Source organism: Camellia sinensis, chromosome 1 (genome assembly GCF_055761805.1).
Source record: "Camellia sinensis isolate YWXY chromosome 1, ASM5576180v1, whole genome shotgun sequence".
In the NCBI taxonomy this organism is placed as follows: Eukaryota; Viridiplantae; Streptophyta; class Magnoliopsida; order Ericales; family Theaceae; genus Camellia; species Camellia sinensis.
Genome location: NC_138961.1, coordinates 244,848,698 through 244,862,449, shown reverse-complemented (window position 1 = coordinate 244,862,449; position 13,752 = coordinate 244,848,698).

Below are 13,752 nucleotides of genomic sequence, written 5' to 3'. Positions count from 1 at the left end.
CAATCTTGCCAATCTTCTTGAGCCTAGATCCTCATCTCGGCTGAAGAATGAAAAAGCGTTGGTCAATCCTGCCAACCTTCTTGAGCCTAGATCCTCATCTCGGTTAAAGAATGAAAAGTGTTGGTCAAACCTGCCAACCTTCCTAAGCCTAGATCTTTATCTCGACTAGAGGAAGAATGAAAAGTGTTGGTCAAACTTGCCAACCTTCCTGAGCGTAGATCTTTATCTCGGCTAGAGGAAGAATGAAAAGTGTTGGTGTCACGACCCAAACCCGGCCCTATGGGTTTAGCACCGTAACCGGCCAGTAATCCGAGATTACCGAAGGCCTGCTTAACAGTAGTACAGTAAAACAGAGTTCAGGGCCCGGCGGAAGCCAATACAGTAAATAAATAATGTCCATTGAGCTGTGACAGTCTGTATGCCTAAAAGATTTTTCATGCATTCATACATACAAACAGTACAGTCTATACAAAATTTACAGTCACAAAGCACAGGGACCTAATCCCTTGATAACAGTACAGCTAGTAGCTGACAGTTTATACAGTAATCCAAACAGTATGGAGACAGACGGGGGAAAAACAAAACACCCCAAAGCCATAGCATGGCAACTCGGAACCTCTCAGTGAGGCACAAAGGCTGGCTTGACAAACTGGAGTCTAACCCACGCTCCTAGCTCCGATCTGGTGGCTGAGCACCTACATATATATATATAAACAGTGAGCTAAAGCCTAGTGAATAACATAATGCGTAAAGAGGTTAAGAATGAAATGTCCTTACAGTAATGAGAGCAGTTCATTAAACAATACTTCAGTCTTTCAGTCAGAACAGTTATTCAGTCATATGTGGTACATCCATTAGCATAGCAGTAAACAGTAGGTCTTAAAGACCGAACAGTAATGATGGCCATCAATCAGTAAACAGTAGTGGTTTCACGAGAAAACCGACAGAGATCTCTGTAACAGTAGCAGTAACAGTATACAACAGTTGCTAAGAATGCCACAATACATTTCAGAATATAGGACATCTATTCAAACAATTAATCAATAATTACTTCAGAAAACAGTTTCGTTAAACAGTCAGAAAACATTATCGGTTGAACATATCTTTACACAATTGTTACTCACAGAGTTTGGGCTACAGTATGCTAGAGCGTGTCTCCTCAGTCGCCAACCCTACACAGTTCACAGGTTGAACACACACTAAGCTACACAGTTGGGAAATATCATAACTTAATCCCTAATTTGCCTTGGTGTGTTCTACATCTATATCCTCATTAAGATGCCTTAAACTAGGCCTAAGAATGCCTAGGATGAGATGAGGATGCAAAAATGCACTTTTAAAAGTATTTTCAGAGTTTTCAAAAAACAGAGTCCCGCTCGAGCGCAGGATTCCCCGCTCGAGCGGACATTCAACAAAGGTACACGCTCGAGCGTACAAATCTTCCGCTCGAGCGTACTGTAAAAGTACTGGATGGGTGAAATATCCGCTCGACTCCCGCTCGAGCTTGAGACACACGACTCCGTTCGAGCGCCCAATCCTTCGCTCGAGCAGACTGTAAAATAGTGCAGAGAAATACTGGATGCTCGGATTCTCCGCTCGAGCGCCCATTTACCCGCTCGAGCGGGAGTGCAAAATCTGGAAAACCCAGATTGCACCTCCAAGCTCAAACCAAGTTTTAGCAACTCAAAACTCGACCTCTTGGGATGAATTTCCAGAATACATTTGTAAACACATAGAATAACATGGTTCAAAGCTCAATTTTGAGAAATCAAAGCCCAAGGGTGTTTAATTCAAACCCAATTTCAAGCCAATTTCATGAACATGGAGAACGTGCAAACATGCATGAATTCAAACCAATTCAAAGCTTCCAATACTAGCCCAAAAGAGCCAATTCTTTTCAAAACATGATGAGTTCATGGTCTTAAACATAATTGTGAACATGCATGTAATATTTTGCCATGAAAACCACTCAAACATCTACAATACAAACATGCATGCATGGAATGAGCTTCAATTCAACATGTTAGAACTAAATTATGACTTAGCTCCTCAATTAGACATGAACCATGCATGAATCACTTAATATTCAAGAACAAGAGAGTAGTTATTCTACCTTAGGTCTTCAATGCAAGGCTAGAAGCTCAAAATAGCAATCTATACTTCAATTACCAAGCAATTCTTCAAGTTGAATCCCAATTTCTCTCACTCTCTCCCTCTCTTCTCTCTAAGTCGACAAAGCAAGGAGAAAGGCTGATGAAATTATGTGCTTAAGTGTATCATAGGGCTCATATATGTTATATTGAGTGGGCCACTAAGGGTTAGTTTGGTAATTAAGTCCAAAACTTGCAATCCATCAATATTTAATCTAATTTAATCATACCTAATCAGTTTTCAGATAAATACACCATAAATTCATATTAATTGTGAGGGTCGAGAAACATCAATCAATTCCCGGTTCATCCGCCGATAAGGCCTTCAATTAGTAGTTTAAACATAAAACGTGAACAGATCAAATAAACAATCGAACAGATAGAATACAAATTAACATACATACTCAGTCAATTTAGTTCCAGTTTTCAGTCAGTCAGTTCAGTACTTTAATCAGTTCAATTATCAGTCATAATCAGTCTCGGTTAATAGTAATTAGCAGTTAATCAGTCATTAATCGGTAAACAGTGTGAGGGTTGTTACAGTCTCCCCTCCTTATAAAGAGTTTAGTCCTCTAAACTCGAGTTACCTTCAGTCTGGAAGAAAACAGGGTTCAGTGGGAACAGTTCAGGATATCTTTTAGCCATGTCATCTTCCCTTTCCCAAGTGGCATACACACCACCATGGTTCTGCCAGTCAACTTTCACTAGCGGGATCTCTTTGTTTCTCAGTTTCTTGATCCGTCTGTTTACAATCTGTATAGGCCGTTCCTCGTAAGTGTAGTCATCACTCAACACTACCCGAGTATGCTCAATTACATGGAAGGGATCCCGGAGATAATCTCTTAACATCGAAATGTGGAAAACATTATGCATGTGCTCCATTTCAGGAGGGAGCGCAACCTGATACGCCACCGGATTAATTTTCTCAATAATCTCATACGGTCCGACGTATCTTGGCGCTAACTTGCCTTTGACTCCAAAACGAGTCTGGCCCTTCATTGGTGTCACTTTCACAAAAACGTGATCACCCACTTCATACTCTCTGTCCCGTCTTCTGACATCCGCATAACTTTTCTGTCTACTCTGTGCAGTTTTCAGTCTTTGCTGTATCAGTTTTATCTTTCCAGTTGTCTCATATACGATCTCGGGCCCAAGCAAAGGCCCATCTCCAACTTCTGCCCCAGCAAATCAGAGATCTACATTTTCTGCCATACAATGCCTCGAAAGGCGCCATACCAATACTCGAATGGTAGCTGTTGTTGTAGGCGAATTCAACTAATGGCAGATGACTTTCCCAATCTCCCTGAAAATCAAGGACACACATTCTCGGTAAATCCTCCAGAATTTGGATGGTCCTTTCTGACTGTCCATCTGTCTGAGGATGATAGGCACTACTCAACTTCAATTCAGTACCCAATGCAGTCTGTAGACTTTGCCAAAACCTCGATGTAAACTTCGAATCCTTGTCAGAAACAATAGACACAGGCACTCCATGCAGTCTCACAATTTCATCAATATAAATAACAGCCAATTTGTCCGCATTATAGATTGTCTTGACAGGTAAGAAGTGAGCAGATTTGGTTAGTCTATCAACAATAACCCAAATTGAATCCATACCTTTTATGGAGCGAGGTAACCCAACGATAAAATCCATCGTGATATGCTCCCATTTCCACTTTGGTATGGGTAGGGGTTGCAATAATCCGGCAGGTCGTTGATGTTTAGCTTTGACTTGTTGGCAATGAAGACATTTGGACACAAAGTCGGCAATTTCTTTCTTCATTCCCGGCCACCAGAAATTCTGTTTCAGATCTTGGTACATTTTCGTATTCCCCGGGTGGATAGACAATTTTGAATTGTGGCCCTCTTGCAGAACTCTTCTTTTCAGTTCAGTGCCATTCGGCACACACAGTCTTTCTTGAAATTTCAGTACATTGTTCTCGAATTTGAAACCCGGTCTCGGCTTAGACTCTCTTTCTTCGATGATCTTTTTCAAGAAGTCATCCTGTTACTGTTTCTCTTTAATTTCTTCTATCAAGGCTGGTTGAGCAGAAATAGCGGCTAGCGTTCTACCTTGTTCTCTCAAAACAACTTCAATTTCAAATTTTTCAAGGTCACCAAGCAGCTCTTTCTGTCCGGTGAGCAAACAAGCTAAGTTGGCAATTGACTTTCGGCTCAATGCATCGGCAACAGTATTGGCTTTTCCCGGATGGTACAGAATCTGTAGATCGTAGTCTTTGATCAGTTCTAGCCATCTGCGCTATCTCATATTTAGTTCCTTCTGTGTGAAGAAATATTTTAAGCTCTTGTGGTCGGTGTATACTTCACATGTCGCCCCATACAGATAGTGACGCCCAATTTTCAGTGCAAACACCACCGCAGCAAGTTCCAGGTCATGGGTCGGGTAGTTCTTTTCATGTGGTCTCAACTGTCGGGAAGCATAAGCAATAACTCTCCCATTCTGCATTAAAACACACCCCAAACCGTTATGAGAAGCATCACTAAACACAGTATAACCATCCGTACCTGAAGGTAAAGTCAAAACTGGTGCAGTCACAATTCGAGTTTTCAACTCTTGGAATGCTGATTCCTTTTGGTCAGTCCAGTCAAATGATGTCCCCTTCTGAGTTAACTGAGTCAATGGTAGGGCAATTTTGGAGAAATCTTTGACAAATCTTCTGTAATATCCAGCCAATCCCAAAAAGCTTCGGACTTCAGTCACATTTGTTGGTCTAGGCCAGTTCACTACAGCTTTAATTTTCTGCGGATCAACAGAAATTCCATTTTTGCTAACAACATGCCCCAAAAACATAACATGGTCAAGCCAAAATTCACATTTAGACAGTTTAGCATACAGTTTCTGTTCTCTTAGGGTCTGCAGGGCAAGTCTCAGATGATGTTCATGTTGTTCTATACTTTTGGAGTAAATCAATATGTCATCAATAAATACTACAATGAAATCATCAAGGTATGGTTTAAAAATTCTGTTCATGAGGTCCATAAAAGCAGCAAGGGCATTCGTGACTCCGAATGGCATAACTAAAAATTCATAATGGCCATACCTCGTTCTAAAAGCAGTTTTATCAATGTCTTCCGATTTAACCTTCAGTTGATGATACCCCGATCTGAGATCAATCTTGGAAAACACTTGTGCACCCTGTAACTAATCAAATAAATCATCAATACGTGGAAATGGGTATTTATTTTTCACAGTTACTTTGTTCAATTCACGGTAATCAATGCACAGTCTCAGCGAGCCATCTTTCTTCTTTACAAACAAAACCGGTGCACCCCACGGTGAAGTACTGGGCCTGATAAACTTCTTGTCTAACATTTCTTGCAATTGCACTTTCAACTCCTTCAGTTCAGTTGGGGCCATTCTGTAAGGAGCTTTCGATATCGACTGTGAACCCGGAATTACATCAACGGTAAATTCAATCTCCCTGTTAATCAAATCCCCTGGCAGATCATCTGGAAATACATCTGGGAATTCCCTGACTATAGGAATACAATTCACATCAGTTTTAACACTATCATCAGTAGACACAGTCAGCACAGAACACAGATATCCTCTACACCCCTTTCTAATTGATTTAACAGCTTTCACTGACGAAATCAAATACGGAGGAGGTACTACTCCACTCCCATTAAACACAAATTCAGGCAAACCAGGTGGATGGAAAACAACTTGCTTGGTCACACAATCAATAGTGGCATGATATTTTTGTAACCAATCCATCCCCAATATTACATAAAAATGATCAATGTTCAATGGTAGTAAATCAATAAACAGATGCATATCCCCAACAATGATTTCACATGCAGGGTACATATAAGCATATGTCATGGATCCTCTTACGGGTGATGATACGGCTAGCAGATAGTTCATGGGTTCTAAGGGTCTATTCAATTTCCGTGAGAAAGCATGCGATACATAAGAATGTGTAGACCCCGAATCAATCAATACATATGCATTTTGTGTACAAATAGAGAGGTTACCTGACACAACGGTTTCAGTATTTTGCACGTCTCCCGGTACTAGGGCGAACACTCGGCCCTGCCTCATGGGCTCTTTCCCGGTAGCTTTGGGGTTAGGCTTTGGTGCTACAGTTGACGCTGCTGCGCTTAGCGTAGCTTTGCTACTAACTTGCGGAGCAGAGGGACAGTCTCTAAGCATGTGGCCCACTTTGCCACATCTATAACAGGCTCCGAATATTTTGTGACACACCCCTTTGTGCTTGTTGCCACATACAGAGCAGGGTGGAATGAACCCACTCCCTTGGCTGGGGCTAGTTGTCGACCCCATATTCTGTTTCTTGTTGGCCGGGTTGTGCTTGCCTTTCTTGAATTTGAAACCCTGCCTTTTACCATGCCATTCAGTTGTTGGTGTTTTAGATTGTTTCACTGCTGCAATGCTCGACTCGGCCATCAATGCCCGGTCGAGAACACCCACAAAAGTCGGTAGTTTCAAAACACTTATTCGGTCAAGTATTGCAACATTAAGGTCACCCTCAAATTTTCTGGCCTTCTTGTAGTCAGTGTCCACCATATGTGGTGCATATCTGGCAAGCTCAGTGAACCTTGCTTCATATTCAGCCACAGACATTGTACCCTGTCTCAGTTGTTCGAATTCAGTCACTTTCCTATCCCTGACACACTGTGGGAAGTACTTTTCAAAGAAGCACTCCTTGAACTGAGCCCAAGTCATAACAGTATTTGTATCGCGGATCAACATCCACCACCTTCTAGCTTCTTCCTGTAGGGTGAAGGTAGCTAACAATACTTTATTCGCTTCTGAGCACGGAAACACTTCAAATAGTTTTTCTGTTTCAAGCACCCAAGCTTCAGCCTTTAGCGGTTCCAGTCCTCCCTGAAAGGATGGCGGTTTCATCTTGCTGAATTTATGGGTGAGAGCAATAATATCCCCATCATTCACATTCGCATTAGGTTCCGGCTGTACCGGAGGAGGAGGAGGAGGAGGAGGTGGGGGCTGTTGGTTCTGTTGTTGTTCAAGTCTAGCAGTTATCAGTTCCATCATTTTTTCCATTCTTTCCATTCTTGCCTCGGTAGATGAGGATTCAGGTTCAATTGCATTGTCCATTTCACTATAAGCAGTTATAACAGTTATAGCAATTGTAACATAAACAGTTGCATATTTAGACAGTTATCACATCAACATATATTCGGTCATAACATAGCCACACACTTTTCAAGTTCATGAAATGCCCTAATCACTTTTCTAGGACACCCTATAGCTCATTTGGACACGTGTGTGCGGTATGACTCGTGGTTAAGTATCGCTCTGATACCACTCTGTCACGACCCAAACCCGGCCCTATGGGTTTAGCACCGTAATCGGCCAGTAATCCGAGATTACCGAAGGTCTGCTTAACAGTAGTACAGTAAAACAGAGTTCAGGGTCCGGCGGAAGCCAATACAGTAAATAAATAATGTCCATTAAGCTGTGACAGTCTGTATGCCAAAATTTTTTTTCATGCATTCATACATACAAATAGTATAGTCTATACAAAATTTACAGTCACACAGTACAGGGACCTAATCTGTGACACTCCGAACGTTTAGTCAAGTCCATATAAATATTTATATTTATATATAATTATGGTTGCACGTAATTATGGTTGCACGTGATGATAGATGAATAAATGTATAAATCTAAAATGGCATTGGGTTATTAATTAGGGATTATTATTTGAGGCTAAATATAAAATTTATAATACAAATTAAATTAAAAAAAAAGAAAAAAAAAGGGAAATAAATAATAATATAAATAATATAAATAATAATAATGGGTATGGTAATAAAATAAATAAGTAATTTTCTGTTGGTATGTGCTAATATGTAATTTAATTAAAAATTAATTTACTTATATAATTATATTAAAATATTGGGTCAAATGTAATTATCTTAATTGTTATCTTAATTAATTCTTAAGATAGGTATGAATCTCGGGTGAATTAGAAACAATCTGGGAAGGGATTCGAATCGGCCACGTGTGGGCTAATCGGTGGACTCATCTCATTATAAATAGTGAGAAGTTGCTCAATTTGTGGAAGAGAGAAACAGAAAAGAAGAAAGGAAAAGAAAGAAAGAAGAAAGAAAGAAAAGAGAGTGGGAGAGGTACGTAAATAAGTTGGGTTAGTGGAGTAAGGCTAAGGGTCACTATTAAGGTGAGTTATATTATACCTTGAGTTACCAAAATGTATTTTATTTATGTTTTGACTTACCAAAATCTATTTTATACAAGTTATATTTTATTAGTATATTAATAAAAGTTATGTTTTATAAAGATTTCAGTTACGTGGTTTTATTTCTGAACCCTATTTGCTTAAAAGGAAACTCATGGATATGTTTGTTTTTATTTTAAAGAATATTTGGCTATAACCTTAAGTGAAAATATGTTTTGTGAATACCACCACGGGAGTCTCATGCCTTGGGGGACTTAAATAACCATTGGCTTAGTGATTGACCACTTTGTGGCCCAGTGTTTGTCATGGATCCATTGACCAGTGTAGTGCTAGTCACTTAGTGATGTACCGTGGTTATAGTGATTATTTCAGTCTCTGGCACTTAATTAAATTATGTATTCAATTCAACTCAATTTATAATGTTTTTAGCTTAAATAAATATCCATGACTATTTTGTGCCCTCATAGTATAATATTTCTCACTCTGCTATGTGCTTATAGCTGTTACCCCTTTCAGGTGACGAGGTTTAGCGTGATCAAGATGGAAAATGAATCGCTATGTTGTTTTGTTTTTTTTTATTTTTTTTTTATTTCTGTCTTCTATTATTAAACTCTTGTAATACTATGAAGCTCCAATGACTATGTTTTTTACCTTTAAAATAAACAGTTGATACCCAGTTACTTATTCTAATTTATTTAAATTATCCGTTTGTGTTGTAAAATTTTCCGAATTACCTTATTTTATTTCATTTATCTTGTTACGACATTAAACCCTTGGGGTACCGGGTTTGGGTCGTGACATAATCCCTTGATAACAGTACAGTTAGTAGTTGACAGTCTATACAGTAATCCAAACAGAATGGAGACAGACGGGGGAAAAACAAAACACCCCAAAGCCATAGCATGGTAACTCGGAATCTCTCAGTGAGGCACAAAGGCTGGCTTGACAAAACTGGAGTCTAACCCACGCTCCTAGCTCCGATCTGGTGGCTGAGCACCTACATATATATATATATATATATAAATAGTGAGCTAAAGCCCAGTGAATAACATAATGCGTAAAGAGGTTAAGAATGAAATGTCCTTACAGTAATGAGAGCAGTTCATTAAACAATACTTCAGTCTTTCAGTCAGAACAGTTATTCAGTCATATGTGGTACATCCATTAGCATAGCAGTAAACAGTAGGTCTTAAAGACCGAACAGTAATGATGGCCATCAATCAGTAAACAGTAGTGGTTCCACGAGGGAACCGACAGAGATCTCTGTAACAGTAGCAGTAACAGTATACAACAGTTGCTAAGGATGCCACAATACATTTCAGAATATAAGACATCTATTCAAACAATTAATCAATAATTACTTCAGAAAACAGTTTCGTTAAACAGTCAGAAAACATTATCGGTTGAACATATCTTTACACAATTGTTACTCACAGAGTTTGGGCTACAGTATGCTAGAGCGTGTCTCCCCAGTCGCCAACCCTACACAGTTCACAGGTTGAACACACACTAAGCTACACAGTTGGGAAATATCATAACTTAATCCCTAATTTGCCTTGGTGTGTTCTACATCTATATCCTCATTAAGATGCCTTAAACTAGGCCTAAGAATGCCTAGGATGAGATGAGGATGCAAAAATGCACTTTTAAAAGTATTTTCAGAGTTTTCAAAAAACAGAGTCCCGCTCGAGCGCAGGATTCCCCGCTCGAGCGGACATGCAACAAAGGTACACGCTCGAGAGTACAAATCTTCCGCTCGAGCGTACTGTAAAAGTACTGGATGGGTGAAATATCCGCTCGACTCCCACTCGAGCTTGAGACACACGACTCCGTTCGACCGCCCAATCCTCCGCTCGAGCGGACTGTAAAATAGTGCAGAGAAATACTGGATGCTCGGATTCTCCGCTCGAGCGCCCATTTACCCGCTCGAGCGGGAGTGCAAAATCTGGAAAACCCAGATTGCACCTCCAAGCTCAAACCAAGTTTTAGCAACTCAAAACTCGACCTCTTGGGATGAATTTCCAGAATACATTTGTAAACACATAGAATAACATGGTTCAAAGCTCAATTTTGAGAAATCAAAGCCCAAGGGTGTTTAATTCAAACCCAATTTCAAGCCAATTTCATGAACATGGAGAACGTGCAAACATGCATGAATTCAAACCAATTCAAAGCTTCCAATACTAGCCCAAAAGAGCCAATTCTTTTCAAAACATGATGAGTTCATGGTCTTAAACATAATTGTGAACATGCATGTAACATTATGCCATGAAAACAACTCAAACATCTACAATACAAACATGCATGCATGGAATGAGCTTCAATTCAACATGTTAGAACTAAATTATGACTTAGCTCCTCAATTAGACATGAACCATGCATGAATCACTTAATATTCAAGAACAAGAGAGTAGTTATTCTACCTTAGGTCTTCAATGCAAGGCTAGAAGCTCAAAATAGCAATCTATACTTTAATTACCAAGCAATTCTTCAAGTTGAATCCCAATTCCTCTCACTCTCTTCCTCTCTTCTCTCTAAGTCGGCAAAGCAAGGAGAAAGGCTGATGAAATTATGTGCTTAAGTGTATCATAGGGCTCAAATATGTTATATTGAGTGGGCCACTAAGGGTTAGTTTGGTAATTAAGTCCAAAACTTGCAATCCATTAATATTTAATCTAATTTAATCATACCTAATCAGTTTTCAGATAAAAACACCATAAATTCACATTAATTGTGAGGGTCGAGAAACATCAATCAATTCCCGGTTCGGCCGCCGATAAGGCCTTCAATTAGTAGTTTAAACATAAAACGTGAACAGATCAAATAAACAATCGAACAGATAGAATACAAATTAACATACATACTCAGTCAATTCAGTTCCAGTTTTTAGTCAGTCAGTTCAGTACTTTAATCAGTTCAATTATCAGTCATAATCAGTCTCGGTTAATAGTAATTAGCAGTTAATCAGTCATTAATCGGTAAACAGTATGAGGGTTGTTACAGTTGGTCAAACCTGCCAACCTTCTTGAGCCTAGATCCTTATCTCGGCTAGAAGAAGAAAAAAAATGTTGGTCAAACCTGCTAACCTCTCTAAGCCTAGATCCTTATCTCGGCTAAACGAAGAAAAAGTGTTGGTCAAACCTGCCAACCTTCTTTATTGCCCCCCAGTCGGGCAAAGATTTGTTAGAAAGAGTTGGTCAGACCTGCCAACCCACTTTGCCCTCAACCCACTTTGCCCTCAGTTGGTAAAAGATTTTTTAGAAAGAGTTGGTCAAACCTGCCAACCCACTTTGCCCCCAGTTGGTAAAAGATTTTTTAGAAAGAGTTGGTCAAACCTACCAATCCACTTTGCCCCTAGTTAGGCAAAGATTTTTTGCGTGGTTGGTTTTTCTTGTCGATCGTGTTAACTTTTGCCGAAGGTGTTTCGTCTGACCTCGCTATTGTGTCGGACTCTGCCTTAGTGCGTATCTCATCTTCCTCTACCAAGATGTGTTGATGCACTCTCTCCATCAGGGCTTCTATAGTAAGAGGCGACGTCGTTGTCATTGAATCCCTCAATTTATTGCCAGCCGACAAATCCCGTTTGTACTGTGCGATAGCTAAGTTTGTGGGGCAATCTCCAATCTGATTAAAAATCTCCCAATATCGGTTATTGGTGCGCATCCCATCTTCCTCTACCAAGATGTGTTGGTGCACTCTCTCCATCAAGACTTTCATAGTAAGAGGCGACGTCATTGTCATTGAATCCTTCAATTTATTACCAGCTGACAAACCTCGTTTGTACTGTGCGATAGCTAAGTTTGTAGGGCAATCTCCAATCTGATTAAAAATCTCCCAATACTGGTTATTGTAGGACCTCAATGTTTCTTTCTTGCCCATGTCTATAGAGAAAAGCTGGTCAATCTCCACTAGCGTCTTGGTGTTCATTCTGGATTTGGTCACAAATGCCTTCGCTAGTTGTGCCCATGAAGCTATGCTACCTTCTGGCAACCTTTCAAACTATGTTAAACCTAGGTCATCAAGGCTAGAAGGAAACATGATACACATTAGAGCCTCGTTTTGCCGATACACGGTCATAACCTGGCAAAAATGGCTCAAGTGCATGTAGGGGTCTGACTAATGAATTTGGGCTGGTGGAAGCTTGAGGGTAACGGTACATTCTCAATTGCCGGAACGAACGGTGAGCTCTGCAACCTTACTAACACTCTATCTGTTGGTTCCTAATAAAGGCGTGGTATTGACATCCCCATCTCGACACTTCCATGTGTCCTATGAGCCAATCGTTGTAGAGCTGAAACTCTACGAGGGTCGCGAGCCTGGGTGTCCTCTTTCCATCGGGCCTTCTCCTCTAGCACTGTACGCAAGTCTGCCGACCTAAGAAACTCTGTGTGCCTAGATGTCGTTTGGTGCGTGTGCGAAGACCGATAACTACTTCCCTCAGTATATGACCTCTTAGTCCTCATTCTCTCAGACCTTGAGTAATGAGTCTTAGAGGTTTGTGATTGTGTACCACTTATCCTTAGGCTTTTACTTTCTGTTTTAGATGGTGTGACTTGCCTGTTACAATCTTCTGAGTGGCGAGGGTGCGCCCTGCTCTTGCCTACCTCTTCTTATGCCGCCACTTTTTCCTTTATCTGGCGCTTCATTGTTTCCATGTCTGTCGCCATCCTTTGAATCAATTCGTCTTGCTCCCTCACGCGATCCTCTAGAACCTGAGGATCCAACATCTATCTCTGTCTTTCAGGACTTTGGGAGCAACGAGGATTTCCCGTGTATCATTCTGGGGGTTCCGTCATTGGGAATCTAACTCTGCCATAGATGGGATAGAAAGTAAGCCTTCGGGTCTCCCGTCTCCCTCCGGGATTTGCCTATCAATAGCAGATTGAGGCAAATCCTCATTATGTGCCATTGAAATCAGTTAAAGGAAAACTTTATTAAGATGTTTGTTCTTTGTGATTCTTTTTCCCACAGACGGCGCCAATTGTACGAGCGCAAAATAATCTTTTCATATAATCCTGTTGATCAAGTTTGTACTTCTCCAAACAATGTTGCTTTGCCACCTGAAAACACAAACGTGAGCTAACCGGCGGGTGTGTGCCGGAAACCCCTTTGATGCCTAAGTCAGCAACTAGACAATAGACAATAAGTTCTGTGTATTCTAGAGTAAGAATTGTGATACCTGTCCATAGGTCCTATCATGAGCTTTTATAGATTCTGCCTGACACAATCCTAGTAGGATTCCAACTCTCTTTATAAGAGTCCTCCTAGGAATCACACTCCCAGTAAAGAGTGTCTATCCTGATAACACTCTACTCACTACCAACAAAGTGAGATAGTTTGCACAATCCTAGTAGAACTCTAACTCTCTTTAGCAGAGTCATCCTAGGAGTCTCATG